Source organism: Leptonychotes weddellii, chromosome 10, assembly GCF_054177405.1.
Source record: "Leptonychotes weddellii isolate Sample4059 chromosome 10, ASM5417740v2, whole genome shotgun sequence".
Lineage (NCBI taxonomy): Eukaryota > Metazoa > Chordata > Mammalia > Carnivora > Phocidae > Leptonychotes > Leptonychotes weddellii.
Window position 1 is genome coordinate 122,099,602 of NC_138378.1, and position 8,672 is coordinate 122,108,273.

The 8,672-nt window shown below is 53.4% G+C and overlaps 1 long non-coding RNA gene across 5 annotated transcripts in view; it reads left to right on the forward strand.

The window, feature by feature from the left end:
• The window catches only part of LOC145723732 (uncharacterized), a 249,943-nt gene extending 248,785 nt beyond the window's left edge, over window positions 1–1,158 (forward strand). For all 5 annotated transcript variants that reach the window (XR_014148988.1, XR_014148989.1, XR_014148990.1 and 2 more), the window contains exon 5: window positions 1,008–1,158. This is a non-coding gene — a long non-coding RNA (uncharacterized LOC145723732). The remainder of the gene's footprint in view (window positions 1–1,007) is intronic.
• Window positions 1,159–8,672: the final 7,514 nt, after the last annotated feature.

The window sequence follows — 8,672 nt, forward strand, 5'->3', positions numbered from 1 at the left end:
CTCCCTTCCCCTTCCTTCCTTCCTTCCTTCCTTCCTTCCTCCCCCCGTTCCTTTTTTCTTTTCTTTTGTCATTTCAATCAACAAACCCATACTGAGCAGCTGCTGGGTGAAGGCAGCTAAGATACAGAAGCAGGTGGAATTGTCCCTGCTCCCGAATGATGTGCATTCCGGGGGCTTGCGCCATAAGACCGATGGTGAGCTCATAGTAAAGTTTCAGGGAAATTATTAAACCCCAAGGAGGAGGTGGGGAGAAGTTCTCTTGTTTTAAGTGGCAAAGTTGAAAAAGACAACGTCTTTCTCTTTCTGGGAATTGATGATTTTCAATCTTCTGTGGTCTGTATCGTGTTCTTGGCAAGACACACGTGTTCAAACACTTACTCACTGCCTGTGTGGGTGAAGTCATTCCTTGGGAAGATGACGTCTGCCCAGAAAGGATTTGCAGCTCAGTCCCCACAGGTCAGCAGAGCAGACAGGGCCGGCTGGTTCCCAGATGACAGGAAGGCATTGTGGAGTTCTGAGGAAGATGGCCCCAGTGACCCCCTTGGTTTCTTATTTAACTCAACTACGCAGTTGTCTGCTGTTCAAAGCAAGTTGATATAATAGTTTCTTGCTAGAAGTGCTGTGTGGCTGTCTGTTGAGCTGGTTAACTGAATTGTTACTGTTACCTTGTTATCTTGCAAGAGCACTGGAGGGAGTCTGGACCAGAGAACAGGAGTTCTAGAACCTTCTCAGGTCCAGCAGACGGTCTCAGACTGCAGAGCCCATGCGACAGACAGGGCTGGTCCCTGACTGCACCACCTGAGCAAGTCCCTGGGGAGACCCTTTGTCGGAGCCAAAGCAGAGGCCCCAGGTCCTCGAGAAAGCTTCCCAGGGGAGCCCTTGTCCGTGGATGGGATAGATGCTACTTGGTTCCCGGTGGCCACCCAAGGGTCCCTGTCCACTGCTGCAACCTCTCCTCATGTGCTGGTGAAATCATAGGCGCTTTAAGCTGTGTTCATGTTTTGCAGATGGAGAAATGGAGGCACAGGGAAATTAAGTGACTTCGCCTCAGTCCCAAGCTGGGGAGAACCAGGAAGAGAACGTAGAGGGACCCTGACTCCGGGCCCGTGTCCTGCCCACGGAGCCACGCTGCCTCCCTTCCTAGGAGAGAAGACGTCCCGCAAGGTACAGCATGGCCCCTTCACCCTGGTGGCACGTGGTCCCCATGGGGCGGGACAGCCCTGTCCACACCATGTGAATTCACCCTGGTGGCACATGGTCCTCATGGGGCGGGACAGCCCTGTCTACACCATGTGAATTCGTCCTGGTGGCATGTGGTCCACACTGGGTGGGACAGCCCTGTCCACACTGTGTGAATTCACCCTGGTGGTACATAGTCCACACAGGGCAGGACAGCCCCATCCACAAGGCATGAATTCACCCTGGTGGCACGTGGTCCTCATGGGGCAGGACAGCCCTGTCTACACCATGTGAATTCGTCCTGGTGGTACATAGTCCACACAGGGCAGGACAGCCCCATCCACATGGTGTGAATTTGCCCTGATGGCATGTAGTCCACACCATGTGGGACAGACCTGTCCACACCATGTGAATTCACCCTGGTGGCACGTGGTCCACACTGGGCGGGACAGCCCCGTCCACACGGCATGCACTGCTGACTGGGGTTAGACGAGGCCTAGACCACCACTGTCAGTAAAACCTCCTCCTCCCAGGACGGGAGCTCTCACCCCTCCTCAACCCCCTGCTTTCCCTCACCCGCCGTCTTCCCTGCGTGCGGCCTCAGAGTGGGTCTGTTTGCTCCTCCTAATGCCCCATCCGCCTGCCCTCTCCTGCCCTCTCCCTCTCCCCCTCTGAGGGGTAGACCCACCCCATCCTGGGCTTGACAAAAGAGAGACACTCTCTTTACCCCCGGAAGCTCTTACCTCGTGTCCGTCCTTCTGGGGCCTCCCCTCCCTCGCTGCCCATCCACTGGCGTCTGTGGAAAGCGGACTGCTGTCCCAGCTCCCCCAAACTCCTCTCTCAGATCCCACATGGACCTCATGAGCACCAACTCCAGATGTGTTGGGACGGAGGGGTGTCAAGCACCAAGCAGGCCCACATCCCAGCATCCATGGATGGAACTTCCGTGGATGGACGGAGCAAGGCGGTGTTGCCCACGTTCGACCGCCCCGAGGGGGGTCGAGACCAGGACCAATGAACTGCACTCAGAGCTTCCCCCAAAACCCTGTGGTCACAATTCTGTGTGCCTTCCTCCCCCACACACCCCTTCTAGAACTTTCTCTCTTGCTTTCTGTCACATGCTGTTTCTTTAGGTCCCCTTCCCATCACTTGGATAGTCCCATCATCTTCTGTCACTGTGTGGTATCCCACACCTGCCCTCTGAGAGCCCTGTCTCATCTGATGGCAGAGCTCTCCCCTTGAGGAGGAACCCTGAACTGCACACAGGCATCGGACAGTGACAGCCTAGTGAGGGCAAATGACAGTGTCCACACGGCTGAGGTCACAATTCAGCGGGGGCCGGCACACCCCCCCATGTGCAGAGCCGTTCTCCTGGGCTGTTACGAGCTTGCACGCCCACCTGGGCCCCAGTGGGGACACTGTCCTGTCTGTATCCTTTCTAGGAAACTGAGGCTCAAGGGGCAAAGAGACACAATAAATGGAAAAAGCTACACTTCATGCTTAAGATTCCAAACCCGAACCCTTCTCCCTAAAATTCATGAACATCTCCCATTGAGCAATTTCTGAAACATTTTAATTTCTGAACATTTCCTGTGGAATTGCATGGTTCATCTCCCCCTGGACATGGACACACCTCCCACGTAGCTTCTCTAATTCTTCTTTATTCTTTTAGCTTTGTTCTCTCCTTAAAAAAAGAGGTAAAATGAAATCTTTTTTAGAAAACTTGGATTTTAAAAGTACAAACTTCCAGTTATACAATAAATAAGTCACAGGGATGAGAAGTAGAGCATAGGGAGTATCGTCGAAAGGACAGAAACTTCAGGTGGGGGCAGACGGTGACTGCTCACCATGCGAGCCTTTCATAAGGTGTATGGATGTGTTCTGCACCCGAAACGGTTTTGTGTGTCGAGTGTACTTCAACTTAAAAAGAAAAACTGGCTTAGAAAGTTATAAACTAGAAAACCACTAGGATAATTTGAAATACTTATACAATGGACCCTTCTATTAAGATTTCTCTAGGTCAAAACATATTTGAATCTTTGAATTTTATTTTTTGTACCACTTTATCAAAATTTAGGTTGGGGGAATGCTGAATATAAGTCAAATACAGTCTCAGAGTGAACATAGATCTGCTTATGAATGTAGGACATTAATTTATTACTACTTATTAAAAGCTGTTCCTTGGTCACATGTGTGGGGCTTTATATCTGCCTAAAGGATGGGTGTGGTCTCTCACTGCGCGGCCGCCTCAGGGGGGCATGGGGCGAGCAGGTGTTTACTAGAGCAGGGGGCCATGCTTGTTGGCTGGCTCACACACACGGCACGAGGATGTGGAGCAGACCCCCACGTGAGCCCCCACACTCCAGCCTGGAGGAGGACGGGCCGCCGGCGTGGGGACCCGTCTGCACCCCGAGAGGGCCCAGGAGGACCGGGGCCGCTGGCATGAGGGCAGCGAGCACCCAGAAACCACAACCACACGCTAGAGCCCAGCAGCTCTTTCCAAGTGACCAGTTGGGTCACCTACATTTTTTTACCTATATGGGGGAAATACCACCAGCAAAGGGAAAAACAGGTGAAAGAAAATACCCCCACCAAATAAGATGGGCACCGAGATTAATACCTCAAATGTACAAGGAGCTATTGCAAATCCATGGGAACATTTTAAAACTAGGCAAAGGGTGAGCATCAGGATTTCCCAGGAGAGAGAAAGCAAGAGGCCCACGTGTGGGAAGGTGCTGAACCTTATCTGCGGTCAGGGAAAGAGTACGTGAGCGATGATGGTACATTATGTCACTCGGCAAAAATGAGGCTCCTGTGGTCCATTGTCGATCAGCGCTTAGAAAAATTGGGATAATCACACATCACTAAAAAGTGCATGGATTTGTACATCGTCCAGAAAAACTGAAACTATCTTCTAAAAAAACTATATTATGGAAATATGCGCCAAGATGTGTGTGATATTTATTGCACTTTTTTTTATAGCGGAATAAAACAATTAAATGAAATAAAACAACCTAAATACCCATTAGTCAGGGAACTTACAGGGATGGCTGGATAAATTTTAGGACACACATTCTGGGAAATACGATGCATCCATCTGAAAAATGAGTTGAACCCTCCGGCCTTGCCTGGAGGGATAGACACCTGTGACTTTTCCTAAGTGAAAGTAGCAACTTACAGAAGTTTGTGTAGCACGGAGTCCACGTTTGTAAACAGTCGACATACAAAGGGGGCCTGCTCTGTGTGTTCGTGGTGCTTGAGGAGCAGAGGGAGCGCGGCTCTGGGCGCGACGTCAGCTCTGTGTCGCTCGGCCCCCCACCGCACAGCTGATGCATCCCTGTGTTTCTGCCTCTGATTTCTGATCCAGTAAAGTAGGAGAAACACAGGAAAAAGAGGCAGACACCGTTGCTTACCGACGCGAGGGAGGGAGTCAACAGGGAAACCTCCTGGGCTCTCAAGCCGGCGAGTCCACAAAGGAAATGGGATGATGACGTCACAGTGGACAACGGGACGGAGAGGGTCCGGCATCTACGGGATCATCCCCGTGACTCAGCCCGAATAGCCAGGGTTTGAACTCGAGCCGCACACAGGTGGTGGAAAGGCGTGGCCGTGAAAACCAGAACGTGAGGAATGATTTGACAGAGGAACGGAGAAAAGACAAAAGCCAAATGTGATTTTAAGGTTTCCGACCGAAGGGATGATCACTTCATTTATTCAGTAAATCACAGTGGGGACCGACACTGGGACAAGGTCCCTCCTCTCCAGGGCTTGCCAAACAACAAGGAAGACGTTGTACCATCAGGCGGACCCGCCAGCGTGCTCGGCTGACCGGACGACGCTGACCCTTCACGCGAACGCTCTTCAGTTTTCCCAGAACGCTGGCAAAGCCATTTTATCCTTCGATCTCCCAGCGTCCCTGGGACCCACGTGGGTGCTATGACCCACACACTTATAATTTAGGGACTGGGGATGCACCGGATTAGCTCGCGTCCAAGGTCGTGCAGCTGCAGAGACGAAGGAAGACTCCGGCGCAGGGTGGTCAGCGCTGGGGCCCAAGCCCGCCCACAGCTCTGCGCTGCCTTCCCAAGCCCACACGGTAGCATTTGCATTTTGGCACTTGGTGTTACAAGTTCTTATCTGTGTGTCTGTCTTCTCAGCGATTTGCCAATTAAGGGTCTTTTATTTACAAGAAACGGCCCGTACATAGAGGAACCAGGGACTAAAGATCTTGCTTGCAGAAACCACTGGCCAGTCTGTAAGTAATCTGTGAGTCTGTAAGCAGCCGCCGCGCAGGAGTGAGGGGCGCCCCACCCGGGTGTCGCAAGGAGGGCACCGCCGGCTCCTTCAGGGGGGCTCACCTTGTCCACGCCCCGCAGCAGAGACGGGACGGGAGGGGACAGGACCGGAGGGGCTGCGTGCTGCCCAGCGGGAAGCTGAGGGTGCAGGCGCCCCATGGGCTGAGAGTGACGGTTTTATTTCAGATCGTTCTTGTCTGAAAAAGCACCAACTACAAGTCACTAAAATGACCCTCCACCTATCTTTTTTGAAAATGCATTCCCTAGTTGACATTTGTGAACAGCCCCTTCCTCTGTAGGAATCTTCCCTTCTAGAAAGTGTTCCGCTTTTTTTTTACTCCTTTTCTTTGTGTAGAACTTCTTTCCGTATTTCCAAGAAAGTTTGCCCAGCGTCCACCTGACTTCTCAGAGAACTGTGATATCTTGGTTTAGCACAACGTGGCCAGTGGTTATCAAGCAACCGTTCTGGGCCAGGTGCTGTGCATGGGGCGCAGGAACGCGAGGACCGATGTTGCTCGTTCGCGCCCCAGACCGCCCGCGCTGGCCTTACGGGCCGGGTCTCCCCTGCCTGCCGTCCTGGAGCCCTGGGAGGCCCAGAGAGCCAGCCTGGTGTGGGATGAGCCGTTTCCCGGCTTCTCGTTCTCCTGCGTGTCCAGGAAATTAGAGAAGTCTCAAGCCCTGTTGAAAATGGTTAGCTGGATTGAGGGAGATCAAGAGTCCCAGGTGCACGCGCAGCACAGACACACACACACACACATTTTAGGTTTTGTAAATATGGGCCCTGGGAGGCGTTTTGGAGTCTCTCCTCCGGAGCTGTTCACAGTGGCACTGGGTCCGATACTCAGAGGCCACGGAAGTGTTGGTGTTAGGAAAGGTGACTGCAAACGCAGAGAGCACAACACCCACCCTGCATCACAAATGACATGTGTGCCCAGAACCTGGATATTGTGAGCATCTCTGCTCTCCACGCCTCTGGGAAACAGAAGAAGGAAGCCTTTCTCACGCACCGGGTGCCATGCACGGTTCTCCCATGGAATCACATTACTCGAGCCTCTCGGCTGCCCAGGGAGATACGGAGGAACTTCACAGAGGAGAGAACTGTGATCCACAGACGTGACTCTGCCCAGCCTCTCACAGTTAGTAAACGTGGAGCCGGCCGTCACACCGCCAGCCCCCTACCTCTGAGACGCATGTCCACGGAGGCGATCGGGGACACAGAAGGCCCCGACGTGGCCAGCCCTCCCCTCTGGGCAGTCGGCAGGCTCCGGGGACCGCACCGTCTACAGCGGGAGAAGCACACCCCCAGACGTCCAGAAGGCCCTCGTGCCGTGTGTGCCCTCCCGACCCCCCCGCCCGGGTCAGGCCCCGCCGTGGGCCGGCACTGGGGGGGCCAGGCGGTGCCCGTGTCTGGAGGGGAGGACGGAAGCCGAAACCAGCAGGCTAAGACAGGCTGTGATTCCTTTGAAGGCCACCGCAAAGTCTCTGCATACTTGTTTGCAGTAACTTGCAGGGAAAACAAGGGGAAATTAAAGAAAAAATGACTCCAAGAAGAGGGATGGATGGAAAATTGAATTATTAAACATGGAGCAAAAGTTCCTGAGCCGGGGACACAGCCAGCTGCTGGAGAAGTGGGAGAAGACACAGCCACAGGCCCCCGATCCACTGCCACGGAAGCCTCTGTCCATGGCCCGGTCTTGAGAGCCAAGACGGGAAGGGCGCTCTTTGGACTTCCATGAGATCCTACCATGTCCATGACTCCCCCAGGCCGCGGGACTTAGATGCTCCTTGCTTTCCTCAGACTCAGGTATCCCTGAGGGCAGAGAATGCTGGGCAGGAGCAGGAGAGCTGGATGGCACATGCACGGGGCACACAGCCCACCCAGCCAAGCACAGCGGAGCTACTGCCACAGACAGAAACAGCACATGCCCGATGGTGGGCCGTGCCATAGCAGGAGACGGGCTGGAAGAGGAGATCAGGCCATGGCGGCTGCCACATGGGAACACTGCCTCTCTAGCCAGCTGTGCAGTGTTTCCAGATCCTCCTATTTTTCCAGAAAAATCAGAAATCCAAATTTGGATATAAAGTTTCCAGATTTTTGGGTATTAGCTCAATGTGTTGAGCACTGAGAGCCTAGCAGAACAGTTCTGGGGCCGGATACTGACTCTCACTTAGGCCATGAGACTTGCGCCCCCCGCCCTAAAATCTGACTCTTGGCATTTTCCTTCCAGAACTTGCTGGCAGGACAAAGTGATGCAGCAATAATCAGAAACACACTCAAATTCCGCAAATCCGATCTTCAATGCAGATGCCGGTTTCTATTCTTAGTTTTTCATTTGGGGCCAAAAAAGCAATAGTTATCTTACCAAAAAATAGTTTAGTATTTGAAGGGCACCTGATTTGGCATTTCAACTAAAATTCTGGAAACAGGCACCCTCCCTGCTCGGCTGTTCCTCACGTGAAAGGGAAGACCACACTGGGGCTGTAAACACAACAGTGAAATATGAAATAAGCTTCGGCTCTGGGTGGTTAGCTCGGAGTGTGAGCTCACAGAGCTGGGCAGCGGCCCCCACTCTCCCTGGGGCACCCCACGCCGGCGGCCCACGAGCTGAGATGCACTCTGCCCAGAAGGCTCCCTCTGCCCGCCCTGCTGCTTGGCCCCCAGAACCACCGCTCGGGGCTGTGGGGCCTCACCACCGTGGTGATAGAGAATATAAACTGGAAAACAGATTTTTATGGATATAAAACTGCCAGGTCACCCAAATATGAGTGAAATCAAACAGGAGTTATTTTGTTAAAAGCCACTGCCTTTATCTTCCTGGAGTCACCTTGAAGCCTTTGAAATTTGGGTTTGTTTCAAATGCTCCACTAGGCCCTGAGCCCCAACATGGTTGTGAGGAAGCATCCTGGGGCCAAGAACACCTGGGGCTCCTGACAAACCGACTCCCCACCCTCGGAGGTTGTAAAAGTCTTCCCAGAGCTTTCCACTTCCTGCCGACAAGAAGTCCAGTGAGCACATACAACCTCACAAGGCAGTGGCCACCACTCCCATGTGCAGTCCAGTGAGCGTGCACACAGGCCTCCCGTGGCCGTGGCACCGCCCCCGAGTGCAGTCCAGTGAGCGTGCACACAGGCCTCCCGTGGCCATGGCACCACCCCCGAGTGCAGTCCAGTGAGCGTGCACACAGGCCTCCCGTGGCC